The sequence below is a fragment of the Pleurodeles waltl genome, chromosome 9 (assembly GCF_031143425.1).
Source record: "Pleurodeles waltl isolate 20211129_DDA chromosome 9, aPleWal1.hap1.20221129, whole genome shotgun sequence".
NCBI classification, from domain to species: domain Eukaryota; kingdom Metazoa; phylum Chordata; class Amphibia; order Caudata; family Salamandridae; genus Pleurodeles; species Pleurodeles waltl.
The window spans coordinates 1,011,321,326-1,011,338,292 of NC_090448.1; the positions used below are offsets into that span (position 1 = coordinate 1,011,321,326).

Here is a 16,967-nt window from a genome sequence, read left to right on the forward strand (position 1 = left end):
CACAGGAAAGCCTGGCAGCGATGGGGTTAATTGAGCTGTCCCTTTAACGAAAACCTTTTCCTATCCTCTCTGTGTAAAGTATCTATTAAAGCTCTTGCATTAAGAACTTAATGCAAGAACTTAAAATAAGTCGCTCCCTGATATTCAACGGTATAAGAGACCACAAAAGTATTTATCCCTAACACTAGAACATAGCATTAGGAGAATGATCACTGAACTTCGGTTGGGTGCCCTTTCTCTGAATACATACACAAGTCACTGGTCTGATTCCAACAATTATAGTGGAAACTGTAATCTGTGTCATGGTGAAAACTAGGATTTAAGACATGCTGTATATGTACAACTACTGAATCAGTATAACTATTTTATTTTATATGCTAAATTTACTATACCAAGAGTTGATGAACTGATTAGCTAACAAATTCATTCTCCGGAAATATTAGTATGTTGTAAAGCTTTTTATTTTTTAAGTCTTTTAAAACTATATTGAAATCTATATATGTGAAGTAAAATAGTTTAATCAATTTATAGTTGGTGAACCAAGGAACTAACTAATGTATTATTGTTTCTGGAAAATCATTTTGTACATCTTAAAAGTTTTCAAAACTCTCAAATGTTCCTATAAACTGCTTTATACTGTTTATATACGAAATTATTTTAAAAGATTTAATAATTTTATAAATGTTGATCTCGTTTAAGGTCTGAATCAATAAACTTTTGCCTTGACTTAAAGTTCTGGCAGTAAACAACCCTTGGACTATCAAAACCCTTAGTTGATGGAACCCGAACCCTGAATCCCAGACGTCACATAATCACACAACCGATTTCCCACCACATGCAGAAATCAGTTCATACTAGGTCAGTCCTTGCAGTGTCCGAATTTATCCCAGATGGGCAGAATTGTGTACATTTTTTTATTGAACTACATGGACCAACCCACCAGTCCCAATGACAATGCACTCCCTGTCATTCCCAGTGCCGCCTTCATTTCTAACTCCATGCAGTACTGGTACTTCTGCCCCATCATTGGGATGAGGCTTCTCCCCTATACTAGATCGATATTTACTTGGTGCATAACGGTCCCTGTCCACACTTGTCACGACTTAAAGATATCCAGTTCACTTGTCTGCCACTACCAGCCAAGAATCAAAGTAACTGGACAGCCTGCAAAACCAACAGTGGCTTCCCGATGTGTACCACTAAGGTGCTGGGCATTGCCTCTCTGCCAACTGAAGCTGGTACTAATCAGTGCTTTAAATGGGTCGGTACTCAATGATACAGACTACTGGCACTTTTATAATTTTCTCCCCTTGAATACTGAAACTTTTCCTTGGACAAGGAGAGTACTGGTGCTTTTGGGGACCTTGCTTTCACATGAGTGCTGCCGCGCTCATTAGCCCTACTCATCAACACCATTGGCATGTCCCTGAAAGAGTGCCTTTCAAAGAGGTAGGAAGCCTGGGTTAAGCTGAAGCAAGAGCACCCTAACAATAGCTCTTGTTGCCACAACACAGATCTATATTTGCCGCTGCGGATGGTACAAAAGGAGTAGTGTAGCTGGGAGTGTTTCCTTTATCTTTGCATCTTACCCAGTCAGTGACAGTAAAACCTAATGGGCAGCAATGTTGTCCGCATTGTTCAGAGCAGTACAGCTTTTAAGCATGACTTTTGTTTTTAAATTCCAGAAATCCATTATCCATCAGCAATTTAAATTAAACGTGTTTACTTGAAAAAAAAAATAAAGCCGGACCTCTCCACCCATTTCCTCAAAGAAATAAAGATTTAATTTTAAAATGTTTTACAATATATTTGGTAATAAGACAAATGTGATAACTCTATTCTGGCTTGCTTAACTGATCACAACAGGCTGCATTTCAAACAACACCTAGTCCAGGTATAATGGCACTTTAGTAACTCTGGTGGTTAATGCACTTGTTGGAAATTCCTGCATGCATTCTATTCTAAATAAACGTTCAATTTAGCATAAAATTACACTGGACGGTCAATGTATCAGCTGCAAAGCACAGCATGAAACACGCAGATCATAGATTTATTGTTTAGGCATATAGCTCAGTTAGTTACAGTTTTTGAAGCAGAGATCCTTGTGTTACATGCAGGACACTAGTTAAAATCCTGTCATTAGCTTAGTGACTCATTGTCCTGCATCAATTAAATGCATACAAGGCATACGTTTAGACCCTTGCTGGGTTTCCTCAATATTCTGTTACTCTAAGGTTGCTAGAAAGGGTTACTGAGGTTAATAATAAACATGTATTTGTGAGTGCTATATGAATGATTATTGGTGTACTATCTCATGAACAAATACATCAGACATTCTTGCAATGCATGCAGATTTCTTACATACAAACCTTTGAAAGGTCAAAAACCTAACCTCTCCCTTTGGATTTCCCCCTAGCATCCCCTTTAAGCAAGCCCCAAACTCAACCCCCAGTCCACCGCTCCTTTTGATCAGTACCTGTACTTCTTCCCCTCCCATTTAAAGCACTGGTATTAACCAAAATGCATAAGCAGCCTTTAACTGTATTGCACCACAAAGCAGTTCATGTCTTGTGTCAGCAGTATAGACTTTTATCCCAGCTAGCCCATGGGCCATGTCGTGGTCCCTTTACCTGGTACTCCTGAAATTCTTTTTTTTTTTTTTAAATCTGTGCTGTTTTCTAAAACAATCAACACTTCTTTGTAGTTCATGTGTTCTCATGTCTTGGATTGTGATTTGTATACTTCATGAGACAGCATAACTGGGATGCTTCTTAAGACCACTAGTCACGGTTGTTTTTGGAAATAAACAGACACTGCAGTGTTTTTTATCACAAGCGCCAATCCGGACTACCTCACATCAATGAATTGTGAGATCATGATAATGCCAAGGGCAGAGGAGAGCCAGGGGAAAGAGCCCATATGTTATGGACCATCATAGGCATCGTCCTTTTAAACCATGAATTATCTCTAATCAAAAGACTGCACTTGCTCTGTGCAGCAAATGTATCCACCCCCTGAGCTATCCTGCCACAGGTATGACGTAAGCCATGTGTCTTAAACCACCAAGGAATCTTACTGCACAATCACATAACCGCCACCTACTGGCATTTAAGCTATCCTTGCCCAACCCGCTTTAGTTGAGATCATGTCTACTTTGCACCCCATGCAGACTACTCTTGCAGTCCCTGGCCTGGGGCAATGATGCCCGACCCCCAGGGCTTCAAGTGAAGAGGGTTCTGCCAATGCGCAGTACAAGCAGTAATTACAATTGATATTCCACAGGTCCCTATGGGGCTCCACATTTATATACTTAACTTTACCAATAAAAGGCCTATTACTATCAATCAATCAATCATGGATTTGTAAAGCGCGGCTAATAGGGTCTCAAGGCACTGGATGTAGGCGTGCTGCTCAGTTGAAGAGCCAGGTCTTGAGGTTGTTCCTGAACTGCTTCAGTGATACGGTCATCCTGAGCTTGAGGGGTAGTGTGTTCCATGTCCGGGCTGCTAGGTAGGAGAAGGATCTTCCTCCTTCTGTACTTTTTCGGATTTTGGGGACAGCTGCAAGGGCAAGCTGGGAGGAACAGAGACATCTGTTGGGTACGTAGAAGGTAAGATGGTGGTAGAGGTATGCCAGTCCTATGCTGTGCAGTGTCTTGAAGGTGTGGATCAGGAGTTTGAAACTGATGGGCTTGTTGACTGGGAGCCATTGTGGGTCTCTGAAGTCGGAGGAGATTCGGCTGTGTCGGGGATGTCTAGGATAAGTCTGGCTGCTGCATTCTGGACTCTTAGTAGTCTTGATCAAAGTTTCTTGGTGATGCCGGCATAGAGTGTATTGTCATAGACCAGTTTGCTGGTGATGAGTGCGTGGGTGACTGTCTCCCTAGTGTCGAGGGGGTGAGGGGGGGATGGGAATCCATTTGAAGATCTTCCACAGGAGACGGAGAGTGTGGAAGCTTGATGAAGAGACGGTGTTAATTTAGTGGGTAATCGATAGATAGGAGTCCAGGATGATGCCCAAGTTGTGCAAGCAGTCAGTGGGGGCGGGGGTGTTACCCAGAGTGGTTGGTCACAGGGAGTCATTCCAGCAGAATGGGTGGAGCCGATCACGAGGATCTCTGTCTTGTCCTAGTTGAGCTTGAGGCACCTGGCCTCCATCCAGGATGCAACTGCTCTCATCCCGTTGTGGTAATTCCTCTTGGCTTGAGTAAAGTACTCGGTCCGGGAGAGGATCAGTTGGGTGACATCAGTGTAGGAGACTATGTTTAGCTCATGTTTGGTGAACTTAGCAAGTCGGGCCATGTAGACGTTGAAAAGCGTTGGTCTGAGTGAGGATCCTTGGTGCACTCCACAGCAAATGTCTTTAGGTTCCGAAATGAACGGTGGTAGTCTGACCCTTTGTGTTCTTCTGGTGAGGAAGGACCTGATCCAGCTCAGGACTTTGTCTCCGATGCCAGCATTGTGCAGTCTGTAGTTGAGGGTGGAGTGGTAGATCGTGTCAAATGCGGCAGGGAGGTTGAGGAGGATGGGTGCGGCAGTACCCCCACAGTCCAGTATGATGCATATGTGGTCGGTGGCTGGTAAGAGTGCGGTTTCGGTCTGTGGTTGCTTCTGAATCTGTACTGACATGGGTCTAGGATGTGATGTGTCTTGAGGAATTCGGGGAGTTGCTGTTTGACGGCTTTCTCCATTACCTTGGCTGGTAAAGGGAGCAGAAAGTTGGGTCTGTAGTTCTTCTGCTCCCTAAGGTCGGCGGTGGCTTTCTTGAGTAGTGGGCATTTTGGCATGTTTCCAGTCTGAGGAGTATGTGGCGGTCGCGAAGGAAAGGTTGATGGTTCAACAGAGCTCTGGTGCTATGGTGGCGCTGGCCAGATTGAGGATATGGATCTAAGGGTGCTCCTGAGTGGATGGAGTTAATCAGTCTTTGGGCGTCCTCTATGGTAATGGGGGTCCAGGAGTTCAGTAACTGGTGAGGAGCTAGGTCCATGGTGGTGAGAGGTGCTGGCGGGCTTTGGTAACTGAAGACTTCATAGATGTCCTGGATCAGATGGTGAAAGAAGGCGGCGAGGTCATTGCAGAGGTCGAGGAAGGGAGGGATATATGGGGTGTTTACCCCAGGGTTCGTGAACTCTTTGACGATGGAGAAGAGCTATTTGCTAATGTGAGTGCTGGCGTTGAGGTGTGCTTGAAATGGTGGATTTTTGGTGGCTCTAATGTTCTGGTGGTGTGTGGTGACTGTATTTTGGTAGGATGTGCGTGTGCGGTCTTCAGTAGATTTGCTGATCCTCCATTTAAGTTCCATGCGTCTGCAGGCGCACTTGAATTCCTGTAGGTCTGGCGTAAACCACATGGATGTTTTGCTCTGTCGATTCCCTCCTGATTTCCTTGGGGGGGGGGGGCGCTACATAATCAGGACAGTTTGAGAGCCAGCGGTGTAGGTTACTTGTGGCTTCATTAGCCTGTGCTGCATCTGGTGGGGGGGAGTGGTTAAGAGTGTTGTGAGCTGTGCTTCTGTGACTGCCCCAGCGTCTGCAGGGGGGGGGACAGGAGGTGTGGTGGCGTGCGGTGTTCTTTGTGTAGGTAAAGCGGATGCACTTGTGGTCGGTCCAATGGTGTTCAGAGGTGTGGGAGTAGGATGTAGTCGAAGGAGGTGAGTGTTTGGGGGGACAACAATGTTTTCGCCGAACTGGGGTCAGGGTGGCCAGTAGATGATGGTGCCATATGGGGATGTTTTTGGGTTGATCTGGAAATGTAGGTGCTCGTGCGTTGACAGACTGCAATTTGATGGTAGTAGCTAGGCGGAGGTTGTTTTTGTAGATTATGGCAATGCCGCCACCAGGCCGGTTGGCTCTGTCCTTGTGGATGATTCTGTATTTGTCCGGGATGGCTGTGGCGATGTCTGGGGCAGCGGTGGGGGCGATCCAAGTCTCTGTGAAGAAGGCGAGGTCCAGGGCTGTTGAGTCGAGGAGGTCCCAGACTTCTACTGCATGCTTGACGAGGGAGCATGTGTTGAAGAGTATGCACTTGAGGTGGCTGTCTGTGTTTGGTCGGGATCATGCGGTGGTCCATGGAGGGTGCTAGAGAAGGCGCAGCAGGAAAAAAGTCCACGGGTGTTCCTGGGGTCGGCTTGGTGGCAGACTGATGATTTTACCGTGCTGAGGGCGCATAGAGAACTGGCATTGAACCGGCAAATGGGGTGAGAACCAGGGTCTGTGGCGCTGGGCGCAGTCCAGGCACAGACAGGCTTGCCTTTGTGTGCCTTCAGTGCATCAGCGGCGCAGCCGCCATTAAGAAGGAGAGGGAGGCGGGGGGTCCAGTTAGCTGTGAGGTGGGAGGGCAGGAAAAGCGATTTGCAGGAGCGAGGGGGCCACAGGGGCAGCAGCGGCAAATGGAAAAATGCAGGAAGGTGAGGAGAAAAGAGAGAGAAATGAAAAGGAGACAGAAAAAGAAACAGAAGTAAGAAAATAGAAGTAAAGGCAGGAGTAAAGAGAGACAGAAGATACTAACTTGTATATGGCCACTAGGGTTGAAGCGCAAGCAGGAGACTGAGGGTGGAGGAAGGCCTCGAACTGAGAGTTAGCCAGGCTCTCAGTTCGTCCAAAGCAGGGGCAGCAGTACTGGGGAGGGCAACAGACGCTGACCAGGAGGTCAGAGGAGTCGCCCTCCCACAGCGCTGCGTGCGAAAATCCTCAAGGGAATCCAAGTCTGCTATACCGATTCCATTTACATGGCATCCTCCCTATTCCTCAAGAGTATTTCCTTTTCCCAGAGGGCGTTTCCATAGCATTGTTTTTCATGCAACACTGGGTCTTAATTGCGCAGAAGTCGCCTCTAGGTGTCTGTGTGATTTGATTTCAGGTTGTGGATGGGCGTTCAAAGCAGGGCACGACTGACAGCTCTGCATTCGATGGTGAAGGCAGTGGAGTTTCTCACATGTGGAACGTCCTCGCGGGACACATGGCCTCTCTTCAGAACGCAACGTGCAACTGACACTTATATGCCAATTAGTGAAGTGCATTAATTAGGTATTCAGCTGCTGAACTATAAGAAGGGTTGAGTAAAAAAATGCAGCGTTTACCGGTCCATGATTTTAAGCCACTATATTAATTACCTATGCACCGTCGCCTACTATAATAATTCCTATACGATATATCTGGTCCAATGTAAAGACCCTTGATATCATGTCAAATGAAGACCATCAGACTTCCGTAGCCCGTTTCAGTGGGATGCACAGTTGTGGCAATATACCACTTCTAATACCCATTTGGGAATTACGACCGTAGGCAGGGGATCCCGGCGCTGCTATCCTTTCTCTGCAAACCTTGTGACCATAGCCATATCCAACCTCTTCCCATCTTTACGAGCGGCCCTTTACCTTGCCGCCTGCAGCCGGGGTGTACCCTACCCCACGCTGCCCGCTGCACCCTGTGAGGGGCAGTAGATCACACAGCAAAACGCTCCCCCAATACTAAAAACAGGAGCACATCAACAACTACACTCCGGACTCCACTACTCTTTCTACCAGCTCTCCTCTCACTGCTTGACTTGAACCCCCCTCAAACACTGTAATTATTGAGCGACATAGCAGGCCTGCAATTGGAGAAAGAGGAGCAGAGTGAACAACTCTCCCCACCCCATCCCAAAGTTGCTCCACGCGCACATTTTCAGGAAAAACTTTAAACACTTCAGTCACTCTACAAGTAATCTTTAACATCTTTACTTGACGTTTCCGAACGCATATGCACGCGCTCTCTATTGCTACGTTGGTGTTTCGGATCTCGGGATGCCACTAGGTCACCGCTTTGGCTCTGCAGCGCCCGTGACTTGCTCGGGGTGTAGCTGTATGTGGAGCGGCGGCGCCGGACCCCAGGGCTCGTATCAGCCCTACGACGAGCTGTCACTACTCAAACAAGTTGCCAATTTACCTTCCTGAATTGTGGGACGGCCCAGCTCCGGTGCCAGTCACAAACGGCGCTCCTCACTCACACCCACAGGAAGTCTTCATACCCGGTGACTCGCCCCAACAACCCCTGTTCCTCGCCTGCGCACGGCGACAGCTCGCAGCAATAGCGGCCTCCGAAAACTGCCTCTCGCAGTCTAGAGTGAGGCAAGCCGCCACCCCTCCCCTCCGAGGAGTCTTTGAGGGTCGTCCTGCCGCGAGCCACTCAGAGCGCTGGATGACGCCACGGCTGCAATATGGCGGCCGCCGGTGCCACGTCAAGGGAGCAGAGGGCAGCAGGCGAAGAGCTCCCCTCCAGCGGCGGAGGCAGCGGCAGGGAAGGCTGCCAAATATAGTGCACGAGAAGGGGGTGAGAGACGGGGTGGATAAATATAGAGGTAGGCGCGAGAGAAACGACACCCAGCGTGATCCGAGCGTAGAGTCATCACAGGCAGGTTGATGGGACAGAGCGTGCACTGTTCTGGCTTGTCTGTGTCAGTCGTCCTGTTGCACAGCTTTTCTGAAGTATTTGTGGAATGTGGTGAGGGCCGCAGGTTTCTCTAGCCAGGACGTTTAGACAGGTAGACATGTAGGTAACCTCTTCAAAAACATCGGTTAGGAAAGGTTACACCTGGAGTTACAGAAAAGAGTGGAACTGTTAACGCCTCCCTTTATGATAATTTATTACACATCAGGACTCGTTTTAGGCCAATGAATCTTTTGACCCAACTGAGAGACACCTTAGGACGAGATAGCTAATCAATACGTCAATAATGTCATCAATATTTATCACAACAATACATTTCAAAGTCATTAATCAATTCAAAACTACTACCATGACCTTGCAGTCATGAATAATCACACCAGTTTAGTAGAATTTTATACGTTTTATTCCCTATTATTTACAATTCTAAAAGCAGATGCGTTAATCTCAAAACCAAGAAGCATAATAATATAGACACGATATGGCAACTTTGATAAGATTTCATTAAGGCGAGAATCACAAACATCAGAACATAACACGGCGTGAACATAGATCAATTTAGCAGAGTGTCAATAACGCGTCAGTTCAACAAAGAATAGTTTCAGTCGTTTGTCTATTTGTGTCAGTTTACTGAATCCCTGTCCTACCCACTGATTAGCATTGGCATGTTGGGGTTCATGCAAAACGATTTAGAACACCAATTTCGAAAACATCTAACTATGGTCTCTGTCAAAAGTAAGCAGTTGGTACCTAGAAAGGAAAAGCAAACAAACAAATTACAAATGCATTGTCATAATTACCCTCCAAGGTTTAGGTCAGCACACAGGTTCAGTCTTCGTCTTCAGGACATCAGTCAAATCGCCATCAGTCAGGACTCAGCACCGGGGCAAAAAGGGGCACTTCCCTCATAAGGAGGTAAAGTGTAATATGGACAATCTAAGGACAAGGATGGTTCTAAGCGAACCAATAAGTCACCAAACAGAGTGACAACGTTTCTGGATAAAATCAATAGCATTCCCTAACCCACTTAAATGGCTCCCCGTGCCATGGGTTTTTATCCCTTTTTCGTTGTACATTCCCCCAAAATTCTATTGGACATTTGTTATACCCCACTATCTTTAACCTATCAGAAATACATTAGGTCATTTATCTTTCACCCCATATTATTTTACAAGTCTCTCCTTGGTTCTCCTGTTCGATGTCTTCAGAGGTGGCACGTCCGGTATGATTTCATCTTTCTGTAATTCTTTGCACATCTTTTGGTCAGTAGCTCCATTGTCTTCACCGGTTTGAATGACCTTCTACATTACATTAATCTACACTGTTGCATTTTGTTTTAATATCACCCTACAAGTAATGAAAAATGCATGAGAACGGATCTAGCATGGTTACATTCGGCTTCTAGTTTGAAGAAAACAAGAGGTCATGTCCTTTTGCGAGTCAGCACACTGCAAGATAGGAAAAATACATTTAATATGAGACCCAAGCAGCTAATCTTACGCTCATGCTAACTTAAGGCCTACAAGGATTTCAGCACAAACTCAATAACACAATGATTAATAATTAGTATAAAACCTATTTGATTTAACATTTTATAAACATTTTAGTCATCATTATTAGTCCACGTATACATTGGCGGCCACTCCCCGTGGTCACATTTCAAGTGCGTGTTTAAGCAAAATCACTATTTCGGTTTCTATGCGGCATTATCACACATTAATTCATAAACATTTCATGTTAATATAGATTATATAAGCTACGCTCTCTCAGACTCAGGAATTTCTATCCAGTGGTAAAGATTACATTCACAGTATTTTGAGTTTCTTAAGGGCGAGCTTGGTTTTATAGGGCCAACGCATTGAACTCAGTCGAGATAAATGTACTTTTTTTAGGACGGTGAAGAACAAAATTCAAGGCGAGTCATCTTGTATAAGAGACGAGTTCAAGGAAGATGAATGGACTGGTTGGTATGAGGCACGTTTCAACTTTAGAAGCTATTTTCCAACACAACTGCGTTCAAGGGTGGGGTGCGGCCAATTCTGAATTATTCTTCGCAGGACACTTTGCTCGTGAAAGTCGTTCTTTGCATTCAGGCACTGCAAAAGACTGTTTGGGGGTCGTGGACTGTGTGTGGTCAAGCACATTTTTACGTTTTCATTGAGATTACAAGACGTTACAGAGGCCCAGTGTTTCTGTGGGTCTTTATCAGGGCCGGCTTTAGGACTGGTGGCGCCCTGTGCGACAGTTTATTGTGGCGCCCCCACCCCATGACCTCCTCCTTGGTTTCACTTACTACCACCCAGCAAATGTGCCCCTCATCTCTCCATCGCTCCCCTTTTACATACATTCATGTGTTTTAAAGCACTTGTAAAGGCTGGCTTTACTAATCCAGTCAGGGAGCCACATGAAATATAGGGGCATATTCAAGAGCCCCTAGCGCCATACTAATGCCACAATAGCGTAATTTGTTTTTTACGCTAATCTGGCGATAGAAGGCCAAAAACACCATACCATATTTACAAAGTGGTGCAATGCATGCATTGCGCTACTTTGTATCCCTTTGTGCTACATTATTTCTGCGTCACAGGCATAATGTATACAAAGGTGGCGCCCTCTTGCATCTGGCAGATTTCTTAGCATCATTTTTTTCCCCAGAACTTTTAACGCCAGCTCAGAGCAGGCATTAAAAGGAGGTGTTGGTTATAATGGGCCTCTGGGTGCTTTGCAGGATTAGCATCAACATTTTTTTACAACAAAGCGCCGGACTAGTGTAAAAAAATTCTGACACTAGTCTCCTACCTACTGCCATGTTGTGCTGTATTTTAAATACAGCACGCACATGGTGGTGTTAGTGGAGCGCTAAGGGGCACAAGAAAAGTGGTGCAGCACTCTGCAGCTCCGCTTTTTTCAAATATGCCCCATAGAGCATATTTAAGAGCCCCTAGTGCCATTCTAATGCCACATTAGTGTACTTCTTTTAAGATATTTTGGCGTTAGAAGGCCAAATATGCTGTGTCATATTTACAAAAGTGGCGCAAGGCAGGCATTGCGCCACTTTGTAACCCTTTCCGCTACATTATGCCTGCGCCAGGCATAATGTATGCAAAGGGGGCACCCTCTGGCATCTGACAGATTTCTTTGCATTATTGTTTTCCAGCACTTTTAACGCCTGCTCAGGCATTAAAAGGAGGCATCCATTAGTTACAGTGGGCCTCTGGGTGCTTTGCAGGATTAGCATCAACATTTATGATGCAAACCCTGCAAAGCGCAGGACTAGCATAAAAAATTCTGAAGCTGTTCCCCTAACTACTGCCCGGATGCACCGTATTTTAAAAGTGACGCACACATTGTGGCGTTGGGGGGGTGCTAAAGGATGCAAGAAAAGTGGCGCAGTACTGTGTGCAGCGTCACTTTTTTCAAATATGCCCCAGAGGGCAGTGCTGCGCCATATTTACAGAGGTACAATGCATGCATTGCGCCACTTGTAGCCCTTTGCGCTACATTATGCCTGCGCCAGGCATAATGTATCCAAAGGGGGCATCCCCACGTTAGGGGGGGCAAAAAAATGACGCAAAGACATCTGTTAGATTTCTTTGCGTAATTTCTTTCCAGCACTTTTAACGCCTGCTCAGAGCAGGCATTAAAAGTAGGCTTCCATTGGTTACAATGGGCCTCTGGGTACTTTGCAAGACTAGCGTCAAAAGTTGTGGCGCTAATCCTGCAAAGCGCCAGACTAGCATAGAAAATTCTGATGCTAGTCCCCTAACTACTGCCATGGTGCACCATATTTTAAATATGACGCACACATGGTGGCGTTAGGGGTGCGCTAGGGGGTGCAAGAAAAGTGGCTCTGCACTGTGTGCAGCTCCACTTTTTTTTAAATATGCCCCATAGTTCTGTTTTTTGCAACAGGCATATTAACCCTCTATGCTCCTTTATGTTGAGTCAAAGCTGCCACTAGGTAAAACTCCCATCTCTCTCTCTCTCTCTCTCTCTCTAGCAGGAACATTAATCACAAGAGGTATCTTTACATTTTAATTGTTCCTTGAAGGCTAAACGTGCAAGGAACTTTTCAGCAGGTGCTTTTAAATCACAAGTTTTGGAAGTTATTGCTAAACACAGCGCCCCCCTTAGGTCAGTACCCGGTGCGGTCGAACCGCCCAAAAGCCGGCCCTGGTCTTTATTTAAAAACATTGTGCTTTCTGGGAATTGTAGTTCTAGTTTCCTCCAGTTCCAACAGTTGATCAACAGACTTAAAAGCAATGAATTGTATAATAATAAATGCCTATGACTGGAGCATTACGTTATTGACTAACATGGAGTCTTCTGGTAACCTAATGTTCATTCCATAAATCTACACCATTTCTTTTCTTAAAATATACACTTCTAACCAGATATTGCCCTTATTAAGCGCAAATAGTGTGTCCAACTGTATTTGAGCTCCATTCTCTCTTCCACATGCTGGAAGAAGCCTTTGTTGCTCGCCATTGCACCCTTGGCGAGACAAGTATACGAAGTGGACAACTCTGCCAACTACAATCAAAAAGTATCATAAGTCACAAGACCAATGAAAACAACAATATTTTATCAAGGATACTGCCCAGTCACCATCTACTGCCCCAGCACTCAAAGAAAAGGTCTATCAATGAGTGTTGTCCGTCATTTTCACTATACCGGATTAATCTCTCATAGATCCCGGTTACTGGGCTACATGCAGTTTATGTAATCTCGTATTGCTTATGCTGACATCAGTGGTGTATTTTTTTTTCTCACAGGAGGCTTGGTTGGGGCAAAAGATGTCTTTTCTGGAGATTAGGGTACTGGCCACTGGAAGCAGTGCAGTAGCAATGTTCACTATGTGACTTTAGAAACTGCACAAACATGTCTTACAGTCTGTATCTCACACGCCTTTCATGAGCAAAAGATATCTTGTGCCTGATTTTCATGCAGATATCCAATCACATCTATTTCCTTAGTTTTTTACAAGATTGTAATTATATTTATAATACCCCTAACACGGCGTTGAATCGCTTTACGGCAAGTAGTACACTAATCAGGAACCCAAGGTTAATATTTAGTCTAGTGGTAATGGTTGGTTAGAGCAATTAGTCATGTGCTCATAAGCAAAAATTGCTTGCGTTTAATCAAGTTACTTTCTGATGTAATATATTAATACCAATTAGCTGTAATTATTAGCAGGGGCTAAGTGGTTTCAGGGTGAATGGCTGGTGAGATGGGCTGGCGGAGATTAAGGCCCTCATTCCAACCCTGGCGGTCTATGACCGCCAGGGTGGAGGGCAACGGAAGCGCCGCCAACAGGCTGGCGGTGCTTCCAGGGCCATTCTTCCGGCGGTTTCCTGCCGGATTTCCCCTGGCCCGGAGAATCCAGCGCCGCCATGGGGATTACGACCCCCTTCCCACCAGCCTGTTTCTGGCGGTTTACACCGCCAGAACCAGGCTGGCGGGAACGGGTGTCGTGGGGCCCCCTAACAGGGCCCCATTAAGATTTTCACTGTCTGCTTTGCAGACAGTGAAAATCGTGACGGTGCTACTGCACCCGTCGCACCCCTGCAACTCCGCCGGCTCCATTCGGAGCCGGCTTCATTGTTGCAGGGTCTTTCCCGCTGGGCCGGCGGGCACCCTTTTGGCGGTCGCCCGCCGGCCCAGCGGGAAAGTCGAAATGACCCCCGCGGTCTTTTGACCGCGGTGCGGTCTTTCGACGGGGTTACTTTGGCGGGCGGCCTCCGCCGCCCGCCAAAGTTAGAATGACCCCCTAAGTAATGTTTCTTTGAAGGGAAAGGGTTTTAAAGAGGAAAGGTATCAGCCAATTGCAGAAATACAATAAGGAGTAACGCAGGCATGAGCCTGAGAGGAGACAGTACTCCAAAATAGAAGGCATGCAGATGCTGGAAAGCAAGGAGAGGGTCACTGAAGCTACAAAGGGGATGAATCAAGTGGAAGTACATTAAGGTCAATTTTTATAGTATATAGTGGGGGAAGTGTTTCCACTGATAGCACACAATCGGTGGATGTAAGCTTCAGAGCTTCTATGAATGAAAATGTCACTTCAGGAGGAGCCCAGCCTGCAAATGACCCTTCCTGGCAGTGGCGGCTTGTACTTTTAGCAGGGAGGGGGGGAGTCAGGTCACAAACTCACACAAGCACTCACAATCATGCATTCACACTTGCAGGCGCGCACACATTCATTCACAACACTCATTCACAAATATTCATGCATGTTCGTACACATGCATACACCAAACATTACAAATAAAATCATAAGTACCTGCGCAGCTCTGCCTTGAAGATCCCAGGTAAGCCAATGAGGGAAGGCAGCAGTCCCAAGCCTCAGAGGTCCCAGGAGGGTTGGGACTGCTGCCTTTCCTTATTGCCTGACCTTAGATTAGCCAATGGTGGAAGGGAGTAGACCCTCACTTATCACAGAGTGGGATGGAGTCAGTGAGACTGACCCTATCCCACTCTGTGACAAGGTGTCAGTGATTGACACTCAGCCCTGGGCACTTATGGGCTTAGAACGGAAGCATCCATGTCCGAGGCAATCAGTGACGCTCCCCCTCATCACGAGGGGGGGAGGGAGGCCTTGAGTTGCTTTGCCAGGTTGAAAAGGTCCCGTTCACAGGAGTTGTGACTTTTTCAGCCTGGCAAAGTTCAGCTCCTGCAGCCAGAAATCTGCACGTTTGGTGCATATCTAACTCCTGGCTGCCTGACCTGACATTCTTTATAGAGGCCAACAGATGAGGTGGCGTGGGCTCCTCATCCCATAAGGATGGACCGGGGATGCTTCCTGGAGGGTAGACCAGATGTTTGGCGAGTCCAGAGCAAGCCAGTCTGGCACAAGGTTATGTCTCAAAACTCACATGCAAATATTGAAACTCAGAGAAAGGAAAGGTCCTAAAATTACTCGCCAGTCAAATAAAATGAAGTTGTCCTGTTTGAGTTTCAGGGTGCTGTATGTTTAAAAAAGACTTTAAGCACACCAAGATTTTAAGGACTCTCCCAAACTATTTGGCAAAGTGAGACAGTAAGTTGTGGTGTCCCACTGTATCAGACATGGTTGATATTCTTTGGATTATCAAGATGGCTTGCCTTTGCCCTTCTATATTCTGGAATAACATTTCAAGAACAGCTGGTAATTCTTTTTCAAGTCTCACATGTTGGTCTAAAACCAGGTGGCAATGTGGTTTGCAAAGCACCAACTGTCTCAAAAGTCAAATTGTAAAATGTAAATAGTAAAATATGGTTCATTATCATTGGTGGAATCTCTACATGTCTGCCTTTGTGTCACAGTGCTCGCGTACATACAATGACAATTGACCTGAAGAGGCAGCCAGTTATTATGAACTGATACCAGTTCAGAGGAGTGCAACAGCAGGGCAAAGGAGAACTATCGGCCCCAGGACTCACTCTTGCTGGCCCACTCACAGTGTTTGCTGTCATCCGGAGGCACTCATTTGAATCAAGCCCAAGCTCCCTCTATGCGGGAGTTCCCGCTATGCGTGCAACAGTGGGGCAAAGGAGGTCTACTAGCACCAAGAATCACACTTGCCAGTCCGCCTACAGTGTTTGCTTGCACCCAGAGGTGCTCATTAAAATCAGGCCCAAGCTCCTGCTGCACGGGAGTGCAGCAGTTGGGTGAAGGAGGACTACCGGCCCCATGAATCACTCTTGCCGGCCTGCTTACAGTGTTTTCTCGTGCCCAGAGGCGCTCATTAAAATCAAGCGCAAGCTGACACTGAGTGGGAGTTCAGTGGAGTGCAACAGCGGGGCGAAGGAGGACTACCGGCCCCAGGAATCACTCTTGCCTCCCGCCCACAATGTTTGCTTGCGCCCAAAGGCAATTATTAAAATCAAGCCCAAGCGCCCGCTGCAAAGGAGTCCAGAGGAGTGCAACAGTGGGGAGAAGGAGCACTACCGGCCCCAGGAATCAGTCTTGCCGGCCCGCCCGCAGTGTTTGCTCGTGCCCGGAGATGCTCATTAAAATCAAGCCCGAGCTCCTGCTGCATGGGATTTCAGAGAAGTGCAACAGCTGGGTGAAGGAGGACTACCGGCCCCAGGAATCACTCTTGCCTCGCTGCTTACAGTGTTTGTTTGCGCCCATAGGCACTCAGTAAGATCAAGCCCCAGCTCCCGCTGCACGGGAGTTCAGAGGGCTGCAACAGCGGGGTGAAGGAAGACTACCAGCCCCAGGAATCACTCTTGCCGGCCCTCCCACAATTCAAGCCCAAACTCCAGGCTGGACTCGTCAGAGCCCAGAAGAGGCTGGACCAGGCCACCCCCGTTGACTATTTGGGCTAAACTCAAGTGGACCTTTATTACATCTTCATCAAGGTGATAAAGAAACCAGCGTGAGGCTATCTATGCAGTGGTACTGGGTTCATTATATTGTTTACTTTTTATTGTTTTCTGTTTAATCATTTTTTCATTATGCCTATGGCTCAAGCAGTGAAGCGTAAGCCTATTTTTGGCACTTCATCGGGGCCTCAGAAAACAAGCATTGATGCTTTCCTGTCACATGCGGTCGGCA

At 46.5% G+C, this 16,967-nt stretch overlaps 1 protein-coding gene across 1 annotated transcript in view; it reads right to left on the reverse strand.

Moving 5' to 3' along the window:
- Positions 1–8,421, reverse strand: part of SEC23A (SEC23 homolog A, COPII coat complex component) — a 754,311-nt gene extending 745,890 nt beyond the window's left edge. The window contains exon 1 of the mRNA XM_069208610.1: positions 7,925–8,421. The gene's annotated coding sequence lies outside the window, so the exon portion shown is untranslated. The remainder of the gene's footprint in view (positions 1–7,924) is intronic.
- Between the last annotated feature and the right edge of the window lie 8,546 nt (positions 8,422–16,967).